General features: G+C 41.5%; 1 protein-coding gene across 1 annotated transcript in view; it reads left to right on the plus strand.

Moving 5' to 3' along the window:
• Window positions 1-15580, plus strand: part of CDYL2 (chromodomain Y like 2) — a 153985-nt gene that overhangs the window by 39558 nt on the left and 98847 nt on the right. The window lies entirely within an intron of this gene.

Genomic DNA, 15580 nt, shown 5'->3' on the forward strand with positions numbered 1-15580 from the left:
TCTCACCCACCTAGCAGTGTCCCCCTTCCCATCTGAGACCCTGCTTTTCCCTGCTGCAAAAGGATCCCCTGTTAGCCCATTGCTTCCCTAGTTCTTTAATATTTGGGAAGAAAGAGAGCCAAACCCCGTCATGCTCCCAAATGAACTTTAAAAAACTGTAACACAGTAATATATTGAGCTCATACTCTTTGCCGGGTTCCTCCGTGAATTCCCCTGCCAAGTCCTCCCAGATAGAGGGCTGTTGCTACCTCCATTGTGCAGATAAGGGAAGTAAGGCTTAGAATGGCCAAGTGACTTGTCTAGAGTCACACCACTGACAAGCTGTGGAGCCTTGTGGACTGACTCTGGACTGTCCTCCATGGTATTACTCCTGGCCACATGAAGCCACACTTTATGGATCATGATAGATGTGACAGTTCTCAGATTCTGGCATATTTTCCAAACTATATAAAGATTCTCTGCAAAAAAACCTCTTCTCTAATGGCAATGCCCCCTAACTTCTGATATTGGGGAGGACTTGACTCTTGGCTTAATCTCCATTTGTCCTGAATCCCAAACTCTTGTCCAGGTAGCCCTCAGAAAGCCATATAGTCTAAATATTTCACCTTGGGCTTTGACCCTGTGTTGGTTGACCTCAGGTAGACCTGTGATATATTCACCTCCTTGCTAATGCATCACAGATGGGCAATGATTGATTATAGCTTATGTCTAACCAAATAGCTCAGTTCCCTTTTCCATGCATGGTGGTGGCACTTGAGTGTGTGTTGGAGACTAGGATTGTGCCAAACCTGTAAAATGGGGCTAAAAATTGAAGTTTGCCTCAGAGGATTTTGGTGGGGATTAAATAAGATCGTGCGTAAGGCATGCTTACATCATCACTATCCCACGGTAACCCACACTCCTGGGGTCTCCTTCATCTGTTCTTCCTAGAAACCTAGGTATTTACCCTGGCTTTTGACAAAATGGAGTCTATATTTTGGAAACAAATCCTTTGTCAGGAATGTGTATTTTTCATATCTTCTCATCGTCTGTGGATTACCTTGTTATTCTCTTGTGTCTTTTGATAAGCAGAAGTTATTCATTTTAAATAAAGTCCAGTTTATCAGTCTCCTTTTTGTTGCTCTTTCATGCTTTTTGGGTCCAGTTTAAGATGATCATGAAGATAGTCTCCTGTGTTAGCTTCTAGAAGAGTCACATTGTTTTACCTATTGTGTTTAGATAGGTGGGGGATCTGGAATTGATTTTTTTGTATATGATGTGAGGTAGGGGTCAATATTCTTTTTTTTTTTTTAATGTTGGGAATCCACTATTTATTGAAAAGGCCATTCTTTCCCTATTGCAGTGCTCCCTTTATAATAAATTGATTGGCCATATATGTGTGGTTCTGTCTCTTTGACTTATTAAAGGCTAATATAAATGAGGCCTTAGAAAACATTGACTTGGGGCGCCTGGGTGGTTCAGTCCGTTAAATGTCTGCCTTTGGCTCAGGTCATGATCGCAGGGTCCTGGGATCGAGCCCCACCTCCAGCTCGCTGCTCAATGGGAGCCTGTTTCTCCCTCTCCTCCCTGCTTGTGCTCACTCTTGCTATCTCTGTCACTATCTGTCTTTCTCTCTCAAATAAATAAAATCTTAAAAAAAAAACATTGACTTGATTTATACCATGTCTTGTTTTGTTAATCTTCTCTCATTTTAATTCTGTTTTTGATACCACAAGCCATGTTTTCTACCATGAATATTCACTTATATTTACTCACATATTTATTCTTTCTGTTGATTTCCACTCTTTCTTGCATTTCCAAATTTCAGTATGGGAGAAATTTTCTTCTTCCTAAAGAGTTCTTTTTTCTCGTTCTGTTGGTGACAGTAGTGTGCTCCTGAGGAACTGATTGGGTGCATCTCTTTCTGACTCTCCATTCAGTGATACCACATTGGTAGCTTAAACTCAGCTGTGGTGGCAATACATAGATCCAAGAAATCAGCAACTACAAATCAGAGCTTTTTTTTTTTTTAAGCCAGTTTTTAAATATTTACTAGCCCATCACTGCTTGGTGGCACATTCTCTCAGTTGTTGTGCATCTCAAAGTATCTTTATTTTACTTCACTTTAGAAGGATATTTCCATAGAATAAAACATTCTAAATGGCATTTATTTTCTCTCAGCTCTTCTGTTGTTTTTATTGAGACCTCAGCTGTTGGTTTTATTGTTGCTTTTTTTTTTTTTGCAGATAATATGGCTTTTTTTCTCATCTGACTGCTTTTGAGAATTTCTCTTTGTCTTTGGTTTTCTGAAGTTTTTTTTAAGATTTTTATTTTATTTATTTATTATTATTATTTTTAAAGATTTTATTTATTTGAGAGAGAGCATGAGCAGGGGGAGGGGCAAAGGGAGTGGGAGAAACAGACTCCCCACTGAGCAGGGAGCCTCATGGGCTCAATCCCAGGACACTGGGATCATGACCTGAGCTGAAGGCAGACACTTAACTGACTGAGCCCCCCAGGCACCCTAAATTCATTTTTAAAGATTTTATTTGCTTATTTATTTAGAAAGAGGGCATGCACCAGTGGGGGGAGGGGCAGAGGGAGAAGGAGAGAGAGAATCCCAAGCAGATTCCATGTGGAGTGCAGGCTCAATCCCACCACCCTGCTGAACTGAAATTAAGAATTGGATGCTCAACCAAATGAGCCAGCCAGGCGTCCCTAAAATTTTATTTTTTTAAGTAATCTCTACACCCAGTGAAGGGCTGGAATTTACAACCCTGAGATCAAGAGTTGCATGCTCTACCTACTGAGCCAGCCAGGTGCTCCTGGTTTTCTGAAGTTTAACTGTGGTGTTTCTAGGTATATTTTTTCTTTTTATACATTCTGCTTTGGATCTTTGTGACTTGATGTTCTCTTTATTTTTAGAAGATTCTTGGTAATTATCTTTTCACATAATGCTTCTACACTATTCTTTCTCTTTTCCTCTTCTTGGATTCTTGTCACACCTATTTAGACTTAGCCTACTTTTTAAAAAAATTTCTTTCTGTTTTTGTTCTCCATTTCTACCTGAGTATCATCATCTAATCTGTCACTTTACTGATTCTGTGTTTTATATGCTATTAAACTCATGTATTGAATTCTTGATTTCGGCTATTCTGTTTTTCAGTTTTAGATGATTTTAGTTAAATTCTCTCTATGGTTATCTTTGTCTCAGTTATTTTGAAGGCTGTGTTTGATAACGCAACTATTTCTATTGCCCATGTGTCTAATGTTTAATTTGACTCTTGGTCCTGTTCTTGTGTGCCTGGTAATTTTTGATCGAATGCTGGACATTCATGTGTTGGATGATGTGCCCTTCTTGCAAAGAAGATCCACCCAGCCTGTCTCCTTAGAGGATTTATCTGTGTTCCACTAGGCAGAGGCAGATCATCTTATTGTGATCAGACACTGAGGCTGGTTTGCAGACTTTGTGAGGCTGGGTTACTTCTGAGAACCTTGTGTGCTTATTTTTGCCTTGTTCAATCCTGACCTCAAAAAATCATTTCCCAGAACCACAAATGTCCTCAAAATTAAGTTCAGATAGTCTCTGAGTCACTTTAGTCTTTCACCCTTTTGTGATAAGAATCATCATATTCTTTGAAGAGAAAGCTTGTGCAGAGTGCAAGCATACCTTTCTCTGTCTGCCTTCTCTCCCAGCTTTTGGACCTCAAGTCTTGGTTGGACCCGTAATCCCTTGCTAGATGCTAGCCCCAGTATTCGTCTTCCCAGCCCTGAAAGACTGTATAAAGCTCTCCTTAGCTTCCTTGTACTTCTTTGCTTTCTGTCTGTATTTCTGCCAACCCTTTCAGCATCTAACCCACACCATTTAAGTGCTGGTGAATAACCCGAGGGGAGGACCAGGATGCAGAAGGTCAGGCACACCTCCATGAATTCCTTTCTCTGGGATTTTGGTGCTTTAGATCCTGGCTGCCTAGGCAGTTCTTGAGTGTCTCAGAACAGGTAATATATCTTAGCAGCTTTCCTAGTTGTTCTTGGCAGGAATATTGGTTTCCTAAAAGTTGCTCAGTCTTGGCTGGAATAGAAGTCTGAAGTTTCTTGTTTTTGTTTTTCCTGATTATTGGTGTTCATTTTGGAATCAGAGTTATGCCAGCTACAGAATAGACTGGGAGATTCCCATATTTTTCTATAATCTAAAGTCTGTTGATTAGTTTTTACATTATCCTTTGAAAGTTTGAAGAACTTATTAATGAAACCATTTGGGCGTGGCACATCCTCCCCCCACCCCCTGCTTGTTCGTTGGCAGCTTTTCCTAATTTCTTTCCTGGTTATTAGTTTTGTCAGGTCTTCTGATAACTGATTTTTTGGGTATTGTTTTAATACAATCATTAATTTCTTCTGCATTTTCCAGTTTATTGGCGGCAGAGGAAATATAATAGTTTAAGATCTCTGTTTTATAGCCTTTTTCTCATATGTTTCAGGTTTTGTGTGCTGTCTCTCTCTCTTTCTCACTCTGGTTTGGTTTGCTGGAGGTTTGTCTTTTTTTTTAAACCATTCCTTTTATAAAGAACCAATTATTAGTTTTTTCTGACCCAATCTGCCCTTTCTATTTTTTATTTTTCTTAATTATTTTGTGCTTAAAAATTAATCCCTTTCTCTTTCTTTGATTAGGATCATTTTGTTGGGTTTTTTTTCAGCTTTTTATACTAAGTACTTAACATATTTTAATTCTTTCATTTTGAAAGTTTTATATAAGGTTAATTTTTTTTTTTTTTTACTCTGAGCTCAGGTTTGGCTCAATCCTATACATTTTGATATGTGTTGGAGCTGTTAATCATTATTTTACAGTATCCCATGATTTATTTGGCTTACCTTCCTTAGCCAAGACTTAACTCTTGATTGGACACTTTTTAGGTTTTGTTTATTTTTTAGCGGTTGATTTTGCTTTTTATTGTTTTGCAGACAGAAAAATAGCTGGTCAGTTTCTGGGTTTTGATTTTTATTGAGCATTTCTGGTGGATGAATACTTGCTCAATTTTTTTGTAAATGTTCCAGGGACATTTAAAAAAGACTGTATTTTGTTTTTATTATTGTGAAAAACCTAAGACTACTATAGGAAAATCACCAATTGCTTTATATATTTTCAGTAATTTATTTAGATTTTAAGCAATCACTTAATTGATTACTTACACTAAATATGACACTGCTAGGCACTCAGTAGAGTTTTAATTTTTTAAATCATAAAATAAAATGTGATTACTGGAGAAAATTTGGAAAATGAAAGTATAAGTAATAAACATGGGTGACCCCTAATCATTATCTTAACATTTTGGTCATTTCTTTGAAACTAGTTTGTTATGTATATTTTATTTAGACACAAAATAGAACCACATTGTACATACAGTTTTTTTAAGATTTTATTTATTAATTCTACAGAGAGAGAGAAATAGATCAGGAACATAAGTGGGGGGAGAGGGAGAGGGAGAAACAGGCTTCCCGCCAAGCAGGGAGCTTGATTGCAGGACCCTGGTATCATGACCTGAGCTGAAGGCAGACGCTTAACGCCACCCAGGTGCCCCTGTACATACAGTTTTATATCCACTTTGTATTTCAAGCCTTACTCTTATATCTTGATTATATTTTTCTATTTTAAATGTTCTTTATGGCAGTATTCAAGCATGTACGGAAAGATATACAATTAGCTTCATTTTTTTTTAATATAGCATTATATTAGTTTCAGGTGTACATCATATTTCAACAATTCTATACATTACACAGTGCTCATCATGATTAATGTATTCTCTTTTTAACATCAACAGAATTTTAATAATTCTCTCTATATAATGATTACGTATATATAAATATAGTGGTTTAGGCCCAAATATCCCTTACTGGAAATGGGTGTTTTTTTGTTTTGTTTTTAAGTTTTTATTTTAATATCAGTTAGTTAATACACAGTGTTATATTAGTTTTAGACATATAATACAGTGATTCAAGAACGAAAAGTGTACTGTTAATCCCTTTTATGACCTCCATTCCTCACCCATTCCCCTCTGGCAACCACCAGCTTGTTCTCTGTATTTAAGAGTCTGGTTTTTGTTTGTCTCTTTTTTGTTTATTTGTTTTTTATGTTTTTCTCTTTTATTTTAGAGAGAGAGAGAAAGAGTGAGAGAGAGTGTGAGAGGGCAGGGCAGATGGGGGCAGAGGGAGAGAGAGAGAATCCCATGTAGGCTCCAAACCCAATGCAGGGCTCAGTCTCACAACTCTGAGATCACTACCTGGGCCAAAATCAAGAGAGGGATGATCACCAACTGAGCCACTCAGGCACCCCTGTTTTTTTAAGATTCCACATATGAGTGAGATCATATGGTATTTGTTTTTCCCTGTCTGAGTTATTTCTTTCTTTTTTTTTTTTAATGTTGGCCTTTTATTTTTTATTTTTTTTAAAGATTTTTATTTATTTATTGAGAGAGAGAGAATGGTAGAGAGAGAGCATGAGAGGGAAGAAGGTCAGAGGGAGAAGCAGACCCCCTGCTGAGCAGGGAGCCCGATGCTGGACTCGATCCCGGGACTCCAGGATCATGACCTGAGCCGAAGGCAGTCGCTTAACCGACTGAGCCACCCAGGTGCCCCTGTCTGAGTTATTTCACTTAGCATTATAACCTCTAGGTTGCATATTGTTGCAAATGGAGAGATTTCATTCTTTTTTTATGGCTGAGTAATATTCTGTGTGTGTGTGTGTGTGTGTGTGTGTGTATGTGTGTGTGTAACCACATCTTTTTTTTTAAAAGATTTTATTTATTTATTTGAGAGAGAGAATGAGATAGAGAGAGCATGAGAGGGGGAGGGTCTGAGGGAGAAGCAGACTCCCTGCTCAGCAGGGAGCCCGACGCGGGACTCGATCCCGGGACTCCAGGATCATGACCTGAGCCGAAGGCAGTCGTTTAACCAACTGAGCCGCCCAGATCTACTGATGAATGGCTATTATAATAATGCTGCAATAAACATAGGGGTGCATATATCTTTTTGAATTATTGTTTTCATTTTCTTTGGGTAAATACCCAGTAGTGGAATTACTGGATCATATGGTAATTCTATTTTTACATTTTTAAGGAATCTCCATACTGTTTTCCATAGTGGCTTTGCCAGTTTGCATATCCCACCAACCGTGCACAGGGGAATCCTTTTTCTCCACATCCTTGCCAACAGTTGTTACTTCCTGTCTTTTTTTTCTCCCGTACCTCCTCTCTTGTCTCTTTTTATTTTTTAAGTAGGCTCAATGCCCAGCACAGAGCCCAGTACAGGGCTTGAACTCAAGACCCTGAGATTGATACCTGAGCTGAGGCCAAACCTCTGACCAGATGTTTAACTCACTGAGCCACCCAGGTATCCTTGTCTTTTGATTTTTGCCATTCTGACAGGTGTAAAGTGACATCTCACTGTGGTTTTGATGTGTATTTCCCAGATGGTCAGTGATGTTGAGCATCTTTTCACGTGTCTGTTGGCCATCTGTATGTCTTCTTTAGAAAAATGTATTTTCCACTTAGTTTCCTTCTTTGACATTCCCCTCTGCTGGATTTCTTTGTGCAGGTGAGCTGACTTGGAGCCTGTGGCCATACTGGATCCCTTAGAGCTCTCAGCATAGAGCTGGAAGTCAAGAGAGTTAGAGGGCACAGTTCAAGTTTAGGGCTCCCAAGTTAAGTTGGGAATAGGAGAGGAGGAGTTGTTTTTGGTAGTAGTGTGGTATTGGGTCTGATGATGGTTCGGGAGTGCCAATAATAATTTACTGTGCTGTTTTGCTGATATTTATTTTTCACAGTGTTCCTCCGTGGTGTGTTTTGTTAACTCAGTCTTCCATTTGCACAAACCCAGGCTCTGAGGATTAAGCAGACTAGCTCAGGATCTCCCAGCTGAATTTTAAATGGCAGAGCAGGATACAAACCTGTGATCTTCCCTTTATTTACCCTGCTGTTTTCTGAGACTCACCTACCGGCACGACTCGGCTCCATGGTTGGTCTTGTGTGCTCTGCTTTTGAAGGGCTCTTACCCTAGTGGGGAAGACGAACAAGCATAGAACAGGATTCAGGGTCCAGGAATCTCACCCAAGAATTCAGGAAAGGCTTCTTGGTGCCCCTGTCTGATCAGAATCTTCAAATGCCACTAAGGACCTGCTAGGGAGACAGAGGTGGGGAAGGGTGCTCTGTTCAGAGGGAAAGGCAGAAGCCAGATAAACAGGCACGCATGCAGGACACAGAAAGGAGATGTGGCAGGGGTGTATGAGGCCGTGAGGCCAAGAAACTAGGGTGCATGTTCGGTGGTTCTAGAGGAATCTGTAAGGACAGCTTTTGGCCGTGGCCATGCCTCTTCTGGGTGTCCTGTGCTTCTCTGGCCTCAGAAGTTAGGAGGGAAACAAAGTGCATTCTTGATTCCAGAAGGGGCTCTGGATGGCAAGCTCCTGTCTTGTGTCCACCAGCTATCTCTGCCATGGCCACTCCTGACAGCGTGGGTAACAGTGGCTGCTAACCTTTACCGAACACTTACTGGGTCCCAGGTCCTGTGCCTAGTGCTCTGGATACAGTATTTTTTAAAGTCTTTTCCTGAGCCCTGTGATGCCGGTTCCTTTAATGATGAGGAGGCTAAGGCTCAGAGAGGGTAGGGACGTACCTGTGGCCCCATAAGCTAAGACATTGCCAAGCTGGGACTGGAACGCAGACACCTCTGACCCCAGATGCTATGCTCTTGGCCTGGCGTCCAGGCTGGTAACGCAGATGAGGAAACTGGTATGTGCTGGACCTTTTCCCGTTTTTCTGGAAACACGTGGCCTTTCTGGCTACCTTTTGTTTTACTTGTATTTTTTTGACGCTTTTGAATACAAAGAGATATTTCCATGCCCTAAGAAAATCGACGGCACACGTATGGTGGTGAACGGCGACTGGCCCTGAGCTTTGGGGACACGGCGGGAATAGTGGGAATTGTGGGAAGCAAATCCAGGAGGGGTAATCAGTTTTTTAAAATCCAGCCAGTAGTTGGAATGTAGACCCAAGGCTGCCAATTCTCCCCTTGTCTTAATCTTTTTTTTTTTTAAAGAAACTGGGAATCTGGATTTTAAGTAAAGTCTACCAGTTTTTAAGTCAGCTCAGTTTTTAAATGACCCTGAGCCAACAATAATAGGGGTGGGAGGAGAGCACAGTCTCCTAGTGAGTGGCCTTTATGCTGTGCTGTTCTGCCCGAGGCCCTCCTGCAACCTTATGGGCTCCCTCCCACCCCGGGAAGGGGCCTTGCTGACCTACATCATATAGTTCTTTCCTGGCATGGCTGGTGGCCAAGCGAAGATCCTGCCCGGGCTGTCTGAGCCAGGAATTGTTCTCAGTGTGTCCTGGGCACTTGACTTCCTGTGCCTTACATTCTTGGGGTTACTTTCCTTGTCCTCAACACCCGATTCAGAATGGGCAGAAGATTCCAGAACACTTGAGAGGATGCAAGGAAAATTGCTCAGAATCTGCACTTTAAAAATCTGGCTGCAAGAAGAAAATAAGAGGTGACTACTGGGGTCAGGGACAAATGGAACATTTCGAGCACATTTAAAGAAGCCCTTTTCTTCCCCGTGGCACAATTCACTCCTGGATTCATAGCGCTGGGGATTAGCGAGTCACGTTTTCCCCGGTCAGCGGGGTAGGATAATTTTGTGTCAGTTTATTATACACTCAGCCCATGCTTCTGCTCAGCTTCCCACCATGTGCAGATCTTAATGCGGATGGGAGGATGATCGCCCTTACTTTCACCCTGGCATGGGACCCGGTAAAGAGGCGCCTCGTCCCAGAGCCAAGGGGCAAAGGAAGGTCTTGAGAACAGGAGTAGTCTTGTTCCCTTCCCTTTCCATGCCACTCTTCAAATTCCAAGGGATCGGGTGTGGGTCATGCTGAGTCGGCTCAGCGGTGGGCTTGGTGATGGATGGTAGGAAGTGGTGGCCTACCAGCCACAGGGCTGTTTCTGCGGGGGGTGGCAACGTGCTACCTGCTCTGAGTAAACCGGTGGTGTCGCCGGTCCTCTGGGGCAAGGGCGGCAGCATGAAGGGAAGGTGAGCATAGAAACCTTTTCAAGTGAAGAAGGACACCTCGGTGTTTGGTGTGAAAGCTGTAGTCATGGGTAGAGTCGATCTCAAATTCCCCACAGGCATCAGGGAGTGATGTTACAGTTGTGCCGTTTTGTTGCTGAACGCCGAATCTAGGGGCCACATCACCTCCTGTTACACGCTGCTGACTTGTGCACTGTCATTCTTTTTGTAGTCACAGTCACACTGGTAATGCTGGTGAACATGATGGGTGCCTATAGTAACAGACGTCGTCTGAAGTGTTTTACAGGTATTAGCTCGCCTTATCTTCATACCAGCCCTGATTGGTGGCTGCTCTTATCATCTTCCTCGGCTGAGAAGTTTAAAGCCCAGAGAGGTGAGGCGGCTTTCCCAAGGTCACACAGCTAGTAAGTGTTTGAGCTGGGATTATGTAGCCCAGGTGCTCTTGATTCCACTCTGCTGACTACAATTTGCCTTGGAGGTTTTGAGTATTTGTCGACAAGGTTTCATTTGTCTCTCCTGGTTTCAGGGTCACAAATGTCATAGGGAGTGGACATCTGACTTTCCAGATGCTCAGTTCGTGGAAAAGAGGTTGCTCGGTGTCATGCACAGACCCTGGGATTTGGAATCAGAGGGTTTTTAGTTAAAAATCCCACACCCCTGGGGCACCTGGGTGACTTAGTTGGTTAAACGTTGGGCTCTTGATTTCAGCTCAGCTCGTGATCTCAAGGTCATGAGATCAGATCCAGCGTTGGGCTCCATGCTCAGTGCAGAGTCTGCTTGAGATTCTCTGCTTCTCCTTCTGCCCCTCCCCCTGCTCACACACACACACACACACACACACACACACACACACACTCTCTCTCTCTCTCTCTCTCTCTCTCTCTCTCTAAATAAAACAGATATTAAAAAAACAATCCCACACCCCTACATTCTACCTGCAGGACCCCCAGGCAGGTTGCTGGAACATCTTATATTGATTGTCTTGTTTAATGGGGGCAGGATGCTAACAATGCCTGGCTCTTGATGGTGCTTGTGCAGGTGAGGGAGACCAGTGTTGTAGAAGCACCTCATTAGCTGGGGGGACTCTAGCAATGGTGCATGTCTGTCACTCATCCCTAGGTCATGGATTTTGCATGTTTGTGGCACCAGAAGGGCCCCGGGGTGCCTGTCTGTAGAGCTTTCCCAAGGGGAGAGGAGACAGGTGGCTCAGGGCTGCAGGTCTCTTCTGCTTGTACAACTGATAATTGGGGGGGGGTGGTCCAAGATTGTCACCTTTCTGGTCATGAATAAGTGTGCTGCCTCTTGTCACAGGGACAGAGTTACTGCCTTGCTACCCTGTCAGCTGGGAAGAGAGCCTGTCAGAGCTCACTTACCTAGAAAGTCCTTTTGCTGTGTAGACACATGTGGTCAGAATCTTCGTCTGGGCGAGGCCCCCACGTGGCCTTTTCTCTGTGGGTCTTGGTGAGCTGGTGTGACAACTATTGCTTAAGCAGTTTGCTTAACCTCCCAGAGACTCAGTTTCTTCACCTGTAAGTTGGGGACAGTGACATTTTCTTGGAAGATTGTTGAAAGGATGAAATAAAATGACGGATGGGAATTACCTAGCATGGAGTGCTCCCGCATGTCGATTTCATTTTCCTTTCCAGAGGTCAGGACTTCTGAGTCAAGACTTGTTGCCTTCTGAGGTCAGGACTCCAGAGTCAGGCTTCTTGCAGGAAGGAGATCTTCATGGTGTCTGCTGTGAAGCGGGTGTTAAAGGATTCAATGTGTGAAATGGAAGAATCCCCAGCAGCTTTCTGGAGCTCTTCTATGGCTTCTAGAGTTGCCTTGGGAATGTGGGGGAAATCAAGGCAGGAAAGGAAAAGCATGGGGACCTGGGTAGCTTCTTCCACATGTGCTCGTCCCTTCCCAGAGTGAGTTCCTAGGGACACATGCCTTTTCTGCATCTCTAGACCTAGAATGACACTGATTTGATTTGATTTGGCTTGCATCTCTTGCTGCTTTCATCATGTGGCTTTGATGAGTTGCTTTAACTCCTCTGTGCCTCGGTTTCTTTATTTTCTTTCTTTATTTTTTTAAAAGATTTTATTTATTTATTTGACAGAGAGAGACACAGCGAGCGAGGGAACACAAGCAGGGGGAGTGGAAGAGGGAGAAGCAGGCTTCCCGCTGAGCAGAGAGCCCGATGTGGGGCCCGATCCCAGGACCCCGGGATCATGACCTGCGCCGAAGGCAGACGGCTAATGACTGAGCCACCCAGGCGCCCTGGTTTCTCTATTTTTTAAATGGGAATGATGATACCTAACTCCCAGGGGTTTGCAAGTATTAAATGAGTGAATAAATGTGTCAGTGGGTGTCAAGTTTCCCTATGACACCGTCAAAGAGTAGAACGTTCCCTTTCCACTTATGAGTATCAGCAGAGTAAGCAGGAGCAGTATAATCCCACCACCACCTAACCACTGTGATTTCTCGAGCACTTAGAAGGTGCCACTTCTGTGTTAGGGCACTTTATTTTTCTTTCGGTTTCCTGGTCACCAGGATGTTGCCTTTAGTTGTTAGATGTTTTTATCCCTAATCGTATTTGAAGGGGTTACATGTTTTAAAAAATGAATATAAAAAATTAAAGTAATATAATGTTTATCATAGAAAACAATCTTACTTGGATGAAGATAACAAATAACGAACGGAGAGCTCACAATGCCCTGTGGTTTTGGGGGTTAATGCCAGTCCCTCCTCACCTGGGAAGTAGATGAGATCCATTTCCTACACCAGGATGTAGGGAGCATCTCTCCTGACTTGTTCTGAATTCTCTTATCTTGTCCTTATTTTTATCTTCTCCTTGGCAGATCTTCTGTATCCCGTAACTCCAGTCCACGGTGGCACGCTGACTCCTTCTCTCCGAGCTACTGTATCAATGCAGACAGTTATCAGGCTTGTTGTCTGTTGGTGTTTGAGACCTAGACTTTAAAGGTTTCACACTTTGTGACTTCTTTTGAACTCTACTTTAGGAAACAAAGAGGTTTTGAGAACTTTGGAAAGAGAACACCTTCTGGTTTGAGGGCTACCCCATGATGTCTGTGTTCACCATTTCTTCCTGGGAGCAGAAGCCTTGGGTTTTGCTGTTTAATTTTTTCCCACCTGTTTTGGTAAGGGCTAAATGGCACCTGAAAATTTGCCGGCCATGAAGTTAATGTTTAATGCATGTGAGTGGAAAGAAATATGAGGACGGATTCCCAAATGAATGTTTTGTGAATTGAGCCATCAGTCCTCCCACCCATTCCCCCATCCACCCTCCCATCATCCATCCATCTGTTCACCCATCCATCCATCTGTCCATCCATCCTCCAACCCGTCCATCCTCCAACCCATCCATCCTCCAGCACATCCATCCATCCATCCATCCATCCACCCACCCATCTATCCATCATCTGTAAACCTATCCACCCGTCTGTATCCATCATGTGTCCATCCATCCGTCCAGCCATTAATTCTGTTACGTGTATATGCCAGGGTGTATGTAATCAATCCCTTGTTGTTGGATATTAGGTAGTGTTAAAACTTTGCTGTTGGTATTGAAGCTTCTCTCTTGGCATCTTCCTATTAAGAGTCCAGGCCTAGGCAGTTCCCCCCTCCCCTCCCCTCCACCCAGCTATGAATTCTGGCTCCACCACATATTAGTTGTGGGACCTTGGATGATTTTCTTGATTTTTCTGTGCATTAGTGTGCTCATCTGTAGAAATGGGGATCATATCAGGATCTAAGTATTAGTTTTTAAAGGATTAAATTACAGAGTCAATTGAAAGTATAGAATTGTGCCTAATATGTAAGTGCACATGGTGCCCATGACATGTGATGATGATGTTGAAACTTTGCACATAGTTCTGGTTATTTCCTTAGGCTATTTTCTAAAAGTGGAACCACTGATCAAAAGATGTGACTATTTCAAAAGGTTTTTCATGGGCATTGCCAAATTGCCCTTCAGGAATGTTGTAAATTAGTCCAGCATTTACAACTCCCCAGCAGTATATTTACCTGAACATTTGCCAACACTAGGCAATTATTTTAACTTTTGCCAATTTTGTGAAAAATGTCCATTCATTGTTTTATTTTTCAAACTTTTATTACTGGTGAGTTTAAGTGTCTTTTATTTGTTTCCCTGTCATTTCATGTTTCTTTTTTACCTCCTACACTTCTTTTCCTTATCTTTTTCATTGATGTGTTCATCTATTTCTTACCAAATCATAAGATTCATTTCAATATTGAAAATGTTTATCTACCATTTATGAGTCTTTCCCTCATAATGTTTTTTTCAAATTTAGATTATGACATTCTTTGATATACAGAAATTTAAAATATTTATGTAAAAAAGCTTTAAAATTTTCCTGTAAGCTTAGAAAGAACTCTAACCCTAAATCACATGTTAATTTATTTATTTTACATTGAATTCTTGAATTAAGCTGTATTCATGTTGATTTTTGATACGATGTAGGCACCTCACAATTTTCTTTTATACAGTTAACCAGTTATTCAAACCCACTTTCTTTACTGAATCCAGAATCTAACATGCCATTTTTATTAATATACAAAGTTATACACACACACACACACACACACACACACACACACACACACACACACACAGATCTGTTTCTGGGCTTTTTATACAATTTCATCTTTGTGCTTATACCAGTTACTACTTTATTGTAGTTTTATGTTTGAATAAATGGTAGTACAAGTCCTGAATTTATTTTTCTCTTTGTTTTTATTTTTTAAGATTTTATTTATTTGAGAGAGAGGGAAAGAGCCCAAGTGGGAGGAGGGGCAGAGGGAGAGAGAGAAGCAGACTTCCCACTGAGCGGGGAGCCTGACGTGGGGCTCAATCCCAGGACCTTGGGATCATGACCTGAGCCGAAGGCAGGCACTTAACCGACTGAGCCACCCAGGTGCCCCATATTTTTGTCTATGTTTAAAAAACTTCTGGGATATTCCTGCTTTTTATTTACTTAAAATTGTTTACTTAAAAATCCAGATGAGATTTTGATTGAAATTGCTTTAAATTTAAAGTTAATTTTGAGAAAATTAACATGTTTATAGTAATAGAAGTGTTTCCATTTGGTAAAATTATTTCTTTAATGTATCACAGTTGTTTTGTGGATTTCTTCATTTAATCCTGCACATTTTGTTTGTTAAATTTATTTCTAGACATTTTATATTTTTGTTGCTGCCGTAAATAGGACAATTTTCCTATTGTATTTTTTAACCAGTTGTTGCTGAATGTTGATTAGATCTTTATTTTGAAACCAGACATCTTTCTGAATTTTCTTAGTCATTTTAAATTCTTTCAATTACTTCTCTTGAGCTATTTATTTATTTATTTAGATGAATGATCATTTATTCAAATAATATTTTTTTAGACTCTTTCCTATAGATTACATCCATATTTTTGTTTCCTGCCTTATTGCATTGGCTAGAAGTTCTAAAACAATATTTAAAATAATGGTTTTGGACATCAGGGCTGCATTTTTAATG

The sequence above is a fragment of the Zalophus californianus genome, chromosome 17 (genome assembly GCF_009762305.2).
Source record: "Zalophus californianus isolate mZalCal1 chromosome 17, mZalCal1.pri.v2, whole genome shotgun sequence".
Lineage (NCBI taxonomy): Eukaryota > Metazoa > Chordata > Mammalia > Carnivora > Otariidae > Zalophus > Zalophus californianus.